The sequence below is a fragment of the Protopterus annectens genome, chromosome 10.part0 (assembly GCF_019279795.1).
Source record: "Protopterus annectens isolate FY-2018-M chromosome 10.part0, PAN1.0, whole genome shotgun sequence".
In the NCBI taxonomy this organism is placed as follows: Eukaryota; Metazoa; Chordata; order Ceratodontiformes; family Protopteridae; genus Protopterus; species Protopterus annectens.
The window spans coordinates 270928708-270944428 of record NC_056744.1 but is presented as its reverse complement, the minus strand read 5'-3'; positions in this window follow the sequence as shown (position 1 = coordinate 270944428).

Genomic DNA, 15721 nt, shown 5'->3' with positions numbered 1-15721 from the left:
GTCGCCCATAAAAAAGATAATTGTTGAGAAGTCAAAGGATATGACACCACACACAGGTTTGCATACAAAGTTTTATTTGTGTACTATCACAGTTGTATATGCCATGTCATATAGCTGTTTAAAATTTGAAATGCATACAAACAGATAAATGCAACTCTGAAGCAGAACATTTAATACAGTAATCTGCAAGCATAACATATGTTGCTGTCCAGGTCAAGGCCTGCAATAGTACAACAGTAAAGACAGACTCGGCCACAGGATAACACTCAATCAACAGTAAGTAATGCAGATGTATAGTCAAGCAGCTTCTAACTACACTCTGTATGCAATCCCTAGGGGGAAAAATGTAAGTTGACACAATGGGATTTATCTGTTACATGACAATGCATAATTGAAACCATCACAATCACATTGGAAAACAGAACAGTTTGTATGGCAGTAAGCAGTAGGCCAGCAATTTTCCCACGGTGTAATTTATGGTACTGTACATCCATAAACCTTAAGGCAGCTTACTCCTGATATCCCTCACATGTTATAACAGCCTAGGTTATTTATGGTGCATAACCCCCCCCCCCCCCATAGATGGACTTACAGGGTAATATAACACTGTTACATACACTGACCTCTGGACTGCAGAAAGGCACACATGTTTTGAGCAGATGAAGCCCACATATATAGGGACCCAACACCTCAATATGTGCGGGAGCCACAACAGCACTGGAATGATGGCAGGAATGGCAGCATGACTTAATCACAGGCCACTACATAACAACCCCTGACTGCATGTCATATGGACAAAGCCTGGTATGTAGGTGGAGGACAGAGGTTGGAAAATAGGCCCATATGTGAAATAGTGTTGTCATGCACTGAGCAAGTTGCTGGTGTTACAGGCTAGTCTGCAAAATACCCTTAGTAAGGAATATGAAGTCAGAAACACAAATTGATGTATCCATATACTGATAGCACTCCACATACAATGCCAGTGATATATCTGACATAAGACCTGTGTGGTGGGCAGACAAAACATAATAGGCGCACCTCTGGCCATCATGTGGATAGGGCCACAGTTGAGAGCTATGCAGACAGACTGCATTCCATGTTAAACTAGTATGTTTATACAATGCATATAACAATATTACTCACACTGTCTGTAGTTCTGGAACTTTATACAAATATGTAGCTTGTCCGAGTCTGCATGTCCTCTTCTAAGAGATATTGCTACCTGCTATCTGTAACACTGCTGCCCATACACAGGAAGGATGTCCACCATGTAGGAAAGGTAAATAGACCACACCCACCTGACGTAGGGATTTATAGTAGTGGGTTGCCATGACAGTGATAATGGGAAGTACTACACATCATGCTGCATGCAGGTAACAAGTGGAGGACACTGATTGGTGCAGAGGCCATCACCTGATCATGTGCATCACCTACAAACTCCATGCTGCAATCTATTCAAAGCAGCTCAATCCATTTACTGGAGAGAGTGAGAGAGAGAGTGAGTGAAACAAACAAACAAACAAACAAACAAAGCAGGCAGGCTGAATGCCAAGGCAAAGGAAAAAAAAAACTTATAAGCAAACTATCCAGAACAGACCTCATTCCCACAACAGGTATGTGAAGTATATATGCATGTAATTGACTGTAGTACTTGGTCCATAATGGGATACATGATGTGGAATGATTTATATGTGCCATCAGGTGTTGGTGTAATGATGTTCAACTGAACAACTGCTATTGACAATAGAGTCTGTCCCTGTGGGTAGTGGGCTATACCCATCAACTGTGCAGAGCAGCACTGACTGACAAGATGTAACCCAACATAGTGTGTGTTGTGTAATGGAAAACATGTATATTACTGTGGCCAATAGATGGTGGTGGAAGTAATGCCATAATGATGGACACATGGGTTCCAGAACCCACCACCTGCAGGACACTCAAGTTAACATGTACAGTAGCATGCTGAAATGTCATAGGTGTGTAATAGGCTTACCTGCAATCTGCCCCTATATATATTGCCCTAATGTTAGGCTGTGTCAATATGTGGTACTTGTCCGTGTTGTAGCAAGGCAGAACAGTGCAGCTGTGCAGGAAGGAGAGTTAGAAATTGTGGACCTGTCTGAATGTACCTCATGTGTATATATATATATATATATATATATATATATATATATATATATATATATATATATATATATATATATATATATATATATATATATATATATATATATATATATATATATATATATGTGTGTGTGTGTGTGTGTGTGTATATATATATATATATATATATATATATATGTGTGTGTGTGTGTCTGTGTGTGTGTGTATATATATATATATATATATATATATATATGTACACACACACACATATATGTCTACAGATATACAGACACCTATATGTCTATATGTATATATAAACACATATATACAACATACTATATATCTACACACACACACACACACACACACACACACACACACACACACACACACACACACATATATATATATATATATATATATGTATGTGTGTGTGTGTGTGTGTGTGTGTGTGTGTGTGTGTGTGTGTGTGTGTGTGTGTGTGTGTGTGTATCTACATATATACAAGCACACACACATATGTATATAAATAGATTTCCCCTATATTTGCATCACAGTGCTGCATGCTATGTGTGAGGGAACATCACACATATCAGTACACACACACACACACACACACACACACACATATATGTGTATATATATATATATATATATATATATATATATATATATATATACAGCAGTAAGTGTGGGCAACATGGACGATTATGTTACATGTGAATCCCTTGTTGGGACCACATTGCCCTTGTCTGTGAAGGTGGGAATGGGAATCTTGGGAATGATAACAGGTATATTTGTGGAGGTGGGTTGGGTTGGTAGATACAGAGGACAGCCTGCAGGAGTGGTATATGAAATGTGGTGGGTAAACACCCTGGATGGTGGGTATTGTCTGCAATGTGGAAGCCCCATGAGCCCCCTTATGGAAACAATGGGAACAAGGCCCACAGCCATTGCCAGTCACAACAGCATCTTCACGGCCCTGAAGGTGCCTAGGTTGGAGGCTGAACAGGAGGAGCATGTGGACCCAGTGATTGTGTACAGAGGACCTCAAGGTGCTGTAGCACATCCCCCAAGTCTCTGTGGAGCGCCCTATGCAACAGACCCTGGACCTGACCTCAGGTGACAGGATCATGTCTGTGTGTGCCCCCGGTGGGGGAACCATCCCCTGAGGAGGTTCCACCTGGGTCCCACATGTGATGTGGCCTGGTAACATGGCCAGATGAGGTGGGAGAGGGGGTTCAGCTGCCAACGTTTCCCTAAACATGATATTGTGTCACTGTTATAGAACATATGTGGGTAGTAATAGTCCACACAATCCCGTTTCATGTCCAACAGCATGCATAAATAGCCCCCATAACACATAACAACAGATGTGCAGCAATCACATAGCAAACAGACCACATGCATATATGGAACCATAATGACCCTTATAATGGCATGCAGGTGACATTGTCTGTAACAGGCCAGCAATGATAGTGTCCCCACAAGGAACATGGCTACAAACACATACCACAAAGCATGGTACAGTATGATAAATGTCCCAATGGTAGGTAAGCTGTAGCCATACCTACTGAGTTGTGTGAAAAGTTTGTTTTCACATATATGGTGGGAGGGAGACAGAGATGTGTGTTAAGAACTATGGTAACCTATGAGCTGCTAAAACCTGTTTCCTTCTTTATGTCTTTCAGGCAAGATGTCAAACTGCAGGTTACCTGTGTATTCAGTGGATGAAAATGAGGTCATCAACCCCCTGGTAGAGCACTACCAGATGCTGCTTGGAAGGGCAGCCCTTGAGCAGCAGGAGTGGACTGCCTAGTGGAATGATCTAGTCTACAGGGTCAATGATATCAGCCTGCATAATCACAGTTATGAGCAGGTCCGGCATCATTCAGCGACCTGCTTCGCAATGCCCGCTGGAGTGCTGCTGCGGTCCAGGAGGATTACCTCGCAACAGGGGGCTTCATGCCATCTGTCACCCCCTGACACATGTTGAGGAGCTCCTTGCCAGCCTTGTTGCACCTGCCCACCCACACACGCAACAACTGGCGGAGACCATAGTGGAGGTAGTTGCTACCCACACACTGGCCAAGGAGTGTGCAGATAAGGCTGCAGGGCACATCAGTAGACCACTGTTGTGTATCCATCCACATCTGTACAGGTAGATCATGTATATGTGATATGACATATATGTAGTCTGTTGCTGCGTAGTAGTAATAAACAGATGTGCATAGGCTGTGGTATTGTGGACTTGTACTGTTGATGTACTGTAATGCTGCACCCAAAGTGTACCAATGCCACAGATGTGGCTACTGACATCACAGCTCTCACACATTTATGTAGGTCCCTCTGGTATACTACCAAGGTAGCAGCCTGTAGCTGGTGAGTATGGTTTATGTTCATGCTTGCCAATTCACAGGTCATGTAATGGCTATGGTATATTTCATGCACACATCTAACAGACCTACCCATAATGCATGCCATACATGTTCACGTATTGTTGCTGTTAACTGCACTGCATCACAGTGGTGACCATGATGGTGTATCTGAAGGGTATGTCAGACACCTGTAATATAGCTAACATCTTTTCATTACAAAATGTGTCCACAGGGATGAACATAATGGTTGGACAAATGACCTTCAGTACGGACATGTGTGAAACATCACCCTTATACAGTGCTACAAAAGTGTATTTACCAGTATTACAATGGCAACTGTTACAGAGCTACACTATGGCATATTATAATACAGTGGTCCATAAGCCTTAAAACCTGAAATGTGGTCTCAACATGAGCAATGAGGTGTGTGTAATATGGAAATGTAGTTTAGGGCAGCAAATATGGGTAATACATGCCTTTACAAACACTGGAAGCTTATGTGTGCACACACTCCAGATAAATATAGTGGAATCAGCTGTTGAGGTACTGACTGCATGCATTTGTCATGGATATGCACCTTTCAGCAAGTACACGTCCCCAATGTCAAACCACTTGTTGTCTGCTGTCCAAGATGTTTAGTCATGAAATGTGCACACCTATCTGCTACAGAGGCAGGCATGGCTTGCACACATCTTACATGACATGGCATGGGCCCCATACCCAACAGGTAGCACCGATGAGCTGGACATGTAACCATACCACATCATTGCGTATGCCTTGGCAAACATTGCAGACAGTCATTTATGTGGCAAGGATGTATGTGACAGGAATGATCTAAGAAATAAACAGCTGGCCATTCAAGACAAATGATGTCACATGTAGCAAAATGGTCATGCGGGCTGTCCAGCAACATGCCACAACACTGAAGGGGTTGCAGGAATGTCTAGCAAGTACTGGCTGTGCAGTCCCCGTGTCAGCAATTGCCTGGACTCTGCAAGCATGTGGCCTATGGGTTAGGGTAATCAGATCCAACAGTTGTACCACAGGAAACATCAGCCTGGCCTCTCTACAGGTAGTGTATGCATAACAGAAGAGGTTCCCAAAAGTCATGTGTTGCAATGTGTACTGGTGTATCATGACCATGTTTGAAACCTACAGACAGTATCATGTAAGATACATGTGCTGCACAGCCAACGCCTCATCCCACCTCAGCCCCACCATCCCCATTGGTACAGTGCCAGTGCCAGTGTACATCTGTATGTTTGCCACTCATTAGCTGGGATTAGGCTGTTACCCATGGTGTTCAGTGTTTGGGACACTGCAAACTGACACACATGTGTAGGCCATAGTTGTCAATCCTCTGCAAAAAGGCTGAAGGTGGTTAGGGGTTGTCATCATCACACACTAGTGCACTGCAGCAGGGACCCTATGGATGCTATGAATGGCTGTATCTGCACACAGTTTCAGGAACTGTGGCAGATGTAACCCTTACTCCACAGCAATAATGACGGCAGTGTGTGAACTCCAAGGGATGTGCACATGAGTTGACCTTGCAATCATGCAGAGTTATATACTGCAAATATACCATATACTGGCAAATGCAGATGGCCCTTGCTAGTATACCCCTGCCAGGAATACTGACTGCTGTAGTACACAGAACAGTAGGTGCAACATGATAAGGGCATGCACACATATGCACCCACAAAGTGTATGCATTGCGGTCAGCATCAGCCCACCTAACACATTTGTTAGACACTGCCTTTGAATGTACAAGACATATGTCACATATCAGGCTCATGTAATGTTAACATATGCAGTGTTGTCATCCCATGGCATATCAAGGAAGAGTGCATCATATCAATAAGGGTGTGTCCACTCCACATAGCCATGGTAAGGTTTGACAATTGTCCTTAAATAAGGAAATGGTTCTAGTATGTCTACCTTTCTATAAGTATATTATTATACACTTTAGATTAATTATTTTAGTTTTGCACTTTTAGTGTTCAGTGGATGAAACACATTTTTTAAAACTGTAAGTTATAAATGTATTAAACACTTTAAAGTAGGGCTAATAGCTTTTTAAATCATGATGTCAAGCTGTTATGTCATTTCCTGCCAGTATTTAAGGTGTGTGTTTTTTATTAAATATTTATCACTTCTGAGGAAGCTGCTTTGTGAAAGCGATGAAACGCTGTTTACTTTTCATTCAATAAATTTGCATAAAGAAGAGTTTTACTAGACTCCTTTATTGGGCCGAAGACCTAAGGATACTTGCAATTTTCGTTTTACCAGGTTTTTTCTTCATTTTGTATTGTTTTGTTCGTGACATGGATGCAGGTAGTCCTGTCGGTCTCCTTAGCCCTAGGAGTCCGAATATGCTTGGCACTAACCCGAACCAAACGGGTAACATGAACTTTGATGTGCCTTCTTTGCTTTCTTCCTTAACTCAAAAACTGGATTTATTAAATGCTCGTATGGACGCATTAGATAACAGGACTAACAGAATTTTTTTATCTAATGCTGGGACATCTAATGTGCTTCCGACTAGAGAGGACGGAAGCGCGGACAGCATGATACCGGCAGGGCAGGCTCAACGCTTGCCTGTACAGACTTTGCCTAACACTATTGGCGGCATTTCAGGAGACACTTACCCATCACAACCCACGCACTCTACCATCTCCGCACCTAGTGCAGGATTACTGGGTATGCTTCCGGTTAGAGATTACGGGAGTGTAGACAATTCGATAACAGCAGGGCAGGTCCAACGCCTGTTTGCACTGAATGTGTCTAACGCCAATATTGGCGTTGCAGGGGACTCTTGCCTAGTGAGACCATCAAGGAATCCTAATTCCGATACTAGTAACAACATTACAAGTGTGCTTTTAAACACGAATTCACGACCTGGAGATTCACTAGCAGGACAAGAAGAGGCGCATTTTGCTGGGAGGAACAGTCAAGAAGCTCTTTCACTGTCTGACTGGATGGGTAACACCTCAGTATTTAAGTTTGTTGCTACTTCTGACCAGGACAACATGTTTAATACAGAAAGAAACCGACCGACGACCAGTGAGGATATTGCAGCTAAATTAACGGTACTTGACAGTAAATTACTTAGGCTAAAAAAATTACAACTTGAAATTGCCTAGTTTGAACAATGCATCAAAGAGAAACTTGTACCGAAGGGGCTACGCAGCAGTTTTTCCCCTTCTGGCCTTTTAACAGAGCCTTTGTTTTATAAGGACTTAAAGACTCTTTTCCAAAATCAAGGAATGCAACTCCTTGAGCTTATAGTCAAACACTATAAAGCTTACATTGATGTTTTGACTAGTGACATTAATAACTTGGATTTGGCTATTAAGATGGATATTAATTTTTTGAACTATAAATATGATTATAACCGTATACTTACCAGTATTGATGCCTTATTAACTAAACTCAAGGTCAATAAGTCAAAGAAACTTGACAGAGATAGACTCGCATACAATAAAAACAAAGCTTATCCTAAACTTGAGGTCCCTAGCCAGTTTATAGGACCTTCAACTGATGGTACGATGGGCATTACACACCATGACACCATCATTGAAGAAGAATTAGAGACCAACAACGATGGTCAATATGAAGACCATAACCAGGGACCTTGGCGTAGCAATAGAATCAGATCATATAACAATAACAACAACAGCAAAAATATTTTTTTAGGGACAAGAAACAAACAGACTCCCAAGAGAAAGAACAAAAAAAGATATTAATTGAATCAGAATATGCTACGTGTCCAGAAATTGATACCACTGATAAAGTTTACCCTATTATTATTAAAAATCAAAAGGGTGACTTTACTATTTATAATTTTTCTGACACTTGTTTTGACGAAGCATTAGTGGAACTACTATCTTTTGGAAATACATTTGTCCCTAGTAAACAAGTCAATATGGCGAAGGTAATTATTGACCTCAAGTGTTTTGTACGTAAACTAAATTTAAAACTGTTGTTTTGTGATGAGTCTACCAATGTACAGTCTAAGTTAAAGCTTCCGAGTACTTTTAACCCGCCATTACACTCAATCTTGCAGACGTTTGAAAATGTCTGTGAGGCTGATTTTAGATATTTGTGTTCAAAATTTCCTGCCAAGGAACACTCTAGTAAAAACAATGTTACTAATGAAAAAGCCCTAGCCCTTGAGAACCTCCGTAGGTCATCTGTCAGGTTAATGAAACCGGACAAAGGAGGTGGACTCGTAGTGTTCGACAAGGCAGAGTACCAAAGAAGAATGTTACTAGTACTGAATTCAACTGCCTATAGTACTGCTTCAATTAACAAAGTAAATGTCACTTTACATAGGATCAAATGTTATTTTTTAGACCTATATCTGGCAGGTAAAACTGATGTCGATTTATATAATTACATTGACATTTGTTCTCCAAGAATCCCAATAATGTTCGGCATTCCGAAAATTCATAAAGATGTTTTAAATCCTCCAATGAGGGCCCTGATTGACAGCCGTTCATCTATAACATACCCCTGTTCTAGATTAATCGACAGTATTCTGTCAAAATATATAAATCAGATACAGGGGTTATGTAAAGACTCTTGGAGTTTCTTGGAGAACATTAACAATATTCCCTTTGACTGTAGTGTAAACTTTTTGACTGTTGATGTGGTAGACCTGTACACTTCGATACCACATCAAGAGGCGATTGAATGGATAGAATTGCTTTTATGCGATTTTGGTGCTTCAAAAAATCAAATTGATCTCGTAACTGAACTACTCCACATAGTTCTCACTTCCAACTACTTTATGTTTGAGGATAGTTTTTATATACAGAAGCAAGGTGTTGCCATGGGCTCACCTTGCGGGGGCCAGTGTCGCAAACTTTTTTGTTGCGTTCTGGTAGAAGATCTTTATTAGAAACAAGGTTTATTTTACTGAGCACATTTTATTTTACACTAGATTCCTAGACGATATTTTTATTTTATTTCAAGGTAACAGTGACCAAGCGGATCAAGTTATTCAGGAGTTTAATGAAACTACTCCATTCTTGAAATTCACACACAAATTTTCCACAGAGGAAATAGATTACCTTGATGTAAAATTGTCTAAGGACACCACCAACCAAATGTATTCTTCTACCATCTATAGAAAACCTACTTACTGCAACTCAATGCTACACTACACTAGTTTTCACCCTTATAAGCAAAAAAGATCTATTTTTAAGGGACAACTAGTGAGAGCTGTGAGAATGTGCAGTACTGTTTCTGATTTCAAACTTGAATGTGAGCTTCTTAGGAACATGTTCCTCAATCGAGGGTACCCCATTGACCTTTTAAACAACCTCATTTTGGAAGATGAGACAAAAAGAATTGAAGGTTTTTATAGACCTATTCTCAATAAGATATCCATTTGTAATGCCCAGTTAGGTCAATGTCACATGACAGCGACCGTAAACCAAACAGAGGAGATACCTACATTAAACACTAAAACACCATTTGTTTTAAGTTTTATAACAACATTCGGTGTAAACTCCCATGATATTTGGTCAATCATTAAAAAACTGTTTTTTCATTTCCAACAACAATTTCCTAGTAGAAAGACTTGGACACAGACCTCAAGTAGTATATAAGAGAGGTAATAACTTGAAAGAGATACTACAGAGGAGTTTACCATACATACAACCCAGTAGGCAAGGAATGTATCCCTGTGGTTTCTGCAACTGGTGTAGAGTAGTAGAAGCTGGTAATTCTTTTACCATAAGAAATAGGAAATATCGAATCCATCAGAAATTCAACTATGAATCAAAATCTGGGATTTATATTGCCCTATGTAATTGTTGCCCTTGTTTCTACATAGGGAAAACTGATCATAGGGCTCGTGACCGTTTCTATGAGCATGATTATGCCATTAGAAAAAGAATCAGAGAACAATGCACTAGCTAAGCATATTTTAGCTTATCCAGGACACAGTTTCTCTTTTACGTGTATTGACCAAGTACCGTACACCATTCGTGGAGGCCCCATCTCACTTATGCTAGAAGTCCGTGAACTTGAATGGCAACTTAATTTGGATGCATTCAGGTTCCCGGGACTAAATGAAAACAGCAATATCCTAGCTGTTTTAAAATTAAGAAGTTATTTTAGGTAGATCAACATGGTTTACATTTTATTCCCATTTTAAATAAGGAAATGGTTCTAGTATGTCTACCTTTCTATAAGTATATTATTATACACTTTAGATTCATTATTTTAGTTTTGCACTTTTAGTGTTCAGTGGATGAAACACATTTTTTTAAAACTGTAAGTTATAAATGTATTAAACACTTTAAAGTAGGGCTAATAGCTTTTTAAATCATGATGTCAAGCTGTTATGTCATTTCCTGCCAGTATTTAAGGTGTGTGTTTTTTATTAAATATTTATCAATTCTGAGGAAGCTGCTTTGTGAAAGCGGTGAAACGCTGTTTACTTTTCATTAAATAAACTTGCGTAAAGAAGAGTTTTACTAGACTCCTTTATTGGGCCAAAGACCTAAGGATACTTGCAATTTTCGTTTTACCAGGTTTTTTCTTCATTTTGTATTGTACAATTGTCAGTGTAATAGTTTTGTATTGGTCATACATGAACCGCTAATGTTGAGATCTGTAAATCAGATATCAGGTATGTGTCGGACAAACACATAGGGGCTGTGAGCATTAGAGCAGACATAACTGACACAGTAACACACATTCAGCAATGGTGTGTACACCTGTGAGGTATGGTCACAGTACATGGCAGGGTGCAGAACAGGTCCACAGCAATACTGCATACATGGGTGCAGTGTTTTCCAGGGGAAGGGGCATCATCTACTAACATAGTCCATGCATCACACACATGTATACTGTTGCTAGCATGGATTGAGTATAGCTGCACTGCATGCTGTTAAGAACCATATGCTATGCATGTCGACAGATGGATAATGAGAGGTCTGTGTGTACTATCTTTGTGCTACCTCACCTGTAGGTGTGTGTGTGTGTGTGTGTGTGTGTGTGTGTGTGTGTGTGTGTGTGTGTGTGTGTGTGTGTGTGTGTGTGGTGGTGGTGGGGGTTGTCTGTAAGTGCAATCCGGTGGAGTGGAGGGGGGGGTTGATGCATGTAGGATGTGTGTGTGTGCATGTGTGTGTGTGTGATTGTGTGGGTGTCCATGTATGCACATGTGTGATTGCGGGGTTGTTCATATGGCAGTACTTCCCTTTGGAATCATGCAGTACATGAACATGGACTGACACATGAGACACCAGGAATAGTTGTCTGATATGTAATCGCAGGACAGCTGATAGTATAATAAGGTCTGTAGCACAGAACATGCATTGGGAGGGAAACTAGACACCAGGTATACTGTTAAAATTGCAATCAGCAGAAAGGTGAATTACTACCCACGTATGCAGCACTACAGATGCATTGAGGAATTACTAAAGAGCACCAAGGAGTGTATCCATATATTATTGTTGTCCACATAATAAGTCAATTGAGCAACAGATCTTGCATCTACTGAGCAATAGTTATGTATGACACTCCAGTGCATTACATTATGAAGTGAACGTAGTAGCCCCTAACATATGGAGGCCATGCTAACGATGTCCAGACATACCCAGGGTAAACACTGGATGACAGCAGTGAGGTCTTGTAAAACCTACAGCAATCAAGTCAAGGAGGTAATGGAGTAACAGGTCTTGTGTTGTGATCACTTTTCTAGGTATTTAGAAGAATGATATGGTAATGAGTGGTATTAATGAGTGTATGTTACCAAGTGTGATGCAGGATGGGGAACTTATGTGACTAAACATGGGACTGTCTGTAAACTCAGGGACAGGTAGGTATTATGGTGGAATTTCAATGTGTGTGGTGTGTGTGCGCGTGTGTGTGTGTGCGTGTGTGCGTGTGTGTGTGTGTGTGTGTGTGTGTGTGTGTGTGTGTGTGTGTGTGTGTGTCTATGTGTGTAATGTTATGCAATGCTGTACAGGTCTTAAAGTTCATTTCTTGTTTTTGCCTCACAGGTTACGATGTGGGTCAGGGTACCTCCTGCATGCAATATGATGTTGGTGTCCATACAGACACTGAAAATGATGATAGGACTGTTGAGGCACAGGCGGGGGCTGTCAGGGGCTAAAACTGCACCATTGTTTGACATCACCTTGTTATCCACCCCAATCCCGCACACAGTCACAGTGCCTATAGATACCCCATCACCGGTGGCCATAGCAGAGGGACAGATGGCGGTTGGTGGCAGTGCACAGGAGAGAGTGGTATCTATGCCTGCTGTGTCTGGACACAGCAGGCATAAGCAAATGTCCAGCAGGGCACCACATAGGCAGATGTACCAGGGTGCTCGTGGGAGGGCCGCTGGTCATCATGACCCTGACAGAAGTGCCACAACTGGTACCACCAGACGCATGTTTCAGAGTGTCCTGGGGGTGCAGACATGTATGGAACTGTACACCAGATAGGCTCTGAGGCTGCAGAGGGCTGCTTTCTCATTTGTAAGTGACAACATACATGAACTTGCAGGTGCCCTCTGTGATTATACTGAGGTCATGGATAGATGGTTGGGTGAGATGACGAGCCTCATCAACCGTGGATTTTCCATGCTAGAACATGTGATGGGAGTGGGGTGATGGCTGCTTGGATGTAGACCAGTAACACCAACAGCTGGTGGTTGACGTGGATGTGCAAGGACACAAAGCCGCTCCCGTAATGGCAGTACCACCCCAGCACTGCAGGGGGTGAGATGTCCACACCACACCACAGCAGGCCCCATGCACATGGCCCTGGCCAGTCCCAGTAGGGACCTGGTTCCAGCAGACATATATCATCATCAGGGGAGAGTAGCACATTGAGGCCTGTACCTGGACATGTCCATGGAACCTCTGGCAGGTGCAGTCTGCATACCCATGGCAGGAGGCGGTGAACTGCACACCCTGCCAGGTATGGTCTGCAGCTGTCCAAGAAACACCTGTATAGGGCAGGCATGTGGCAGAACTATGTGCATGCATACCCACACACTATACAAACACACCTAGGGCAACCCCATACCTACACACACCACATCACCATACCCATATCAGCAAATTACACTCCTGACCCACACACATGGTGTAAAACTTATGGCCCACCCTCGGTCTCTCGCAAACCAACAACACACCCTGCGCATATGATGATACCTGTGTCACATCCCTGTCATTCATAACATCAATGCAGGGACAGGCTAATATGGTTCTGATGCACCCGATGACTGTACTACAGTGTACCAATGTACTGCTGTGTAACATGTTATGAGCATTAATGTTTAATGCTTACATATCAGGTAGTGTAGCTGTCCAGCCATGATGCATTATAGCTGTTAGTAACACTGAGTGATTGTGGTCTCCATAATGTTATCCATTTGTGTTGTAGGTGTACATGTGTCAGCAGGAGAATGGTCTGCAGTCATATCTAACAAGGAGTATGGCACTGTGGTGACACCATGGCTGTAACATATCCTAGGTACAGTTGAACATGTGTCACAGGTCTGTATAACAGTTACTGCCTATGCCACATGGACAAGTGACCCCCTGTGTCATGTATAATAAGCAACCTGAAGTAGATCCCTCCACATACATGCACACTCTTACCTGGCAACACTGGGACTAGACCCCTACCTAGGTATGTAGTGCTACTGATGTGTGTGGATTTCATTGCACACACCACACGGCATTTAGGATGAGGTGTTTTCCAGGTTACATGTTACATGCAGAACATCCCCAGGCATCTACAGCATGGTAATGGGGGATGTAATGGTTGTATATGGGCAATACATAGTGTGACATATCATCATATACACATTAACAGAAACATAACAGGCAGACACATACATCTGAGTGACCTGGGCTTATCAGTGTTAACTTGTCAGTGTGTCCAGTGTGTTACAGGTAGGCTGCATACAGCACATGCATAACTGGGCTGGATTGTGCTATCAGTTAACTGTATGGTTGATGGTGACAGTGGTGACCATACAGTGGTAAATGGGACATGTAGCGGGTTTACCATGGTGTAATGACAGTGTACACAGCACCCACACCCCACCGTGGATATTGGACACACTGGAGCCCATGATAACACTCTGACATACCCACCATTATACACTGACCAGGATTGTGATACAACCCATTGTCCATCCCAACAGTGGTAATATAATGATACGCATCTAATGCACATGCCACGGGCATAGTAGGATGATGCATTGTCATGCCTCTGCTATGGGCAGCAACATCACTATCCATAATATTGTGTGGCAATGCGTATTGTAATAGGAGTACGGGGCCTCGGAATGCTGTAACCTACAGATATGCACACATGCATACATAATCAGACTTGCCAGAACTCAGTGGGTATCCCATGCTTATCAACCCATTAGTACAACAATGTTGTGCTGGTACTGCAAGGTTCAGGTAGTCTTTAGGGAGAGGAGCGTAACAGGGTGCATGTAATGTCCAGTACAGCAGCAGCCACATCTAACTATGGCAATGGGTGTTGCCGTGGGTGTGAAGGCCCTCATGGTATTCCCAACTGCAGGTGTACTAATACACAGACACTGATATCTTCAGTAATGCACATGTACAAATTTGCCAGCAGTGGAGTGCATCACTGTAGGTGGTCATAGGTGTGTACCTGGCTATTGTCCATGGAGAGATGAGAAGTGTAGGGGATGTGTGTGCAGTGGTAGCATGCCACCTGCCATGTGCCAGCAGGCAATCTATCTACAGACACCACTGTGGTAACCCTCAGAGCGAGAGTGACATGCATCAGCCAGTCTTCTGGTTGCCTCCTGAAATGGCCAGTGAGGTGATCCAGATAACATGTATGCAACAAGTATTACAAAACATGGTTAGTGTCTGTGTTGGAGACCTGTACCCAAGCATGTTCTGTTGACTGTGGTAGTGTAGTGTAGGTATCCATGGCATGTAGCGCATCCAGGGTGTTGTGTACTATCTGTGCCAGTTCTAACACAGCTGAACAGACATGTCAGTGTCGGTCAAGCATAGGTTGCTTGTTCATATCCAAGCTGGATACCTGCCATCTGCACATCTGTATAGGGACTGACAGACATCAGTTTTCCAACTAGCTATGCAGCAGGATGAATGCTTCAACAGACAGACATCTGAAACCAATATTTATTCCATTACTACATGTTGGCAGCCCTCACTGACATGTGCTGTACAGAGAGTAGTCTA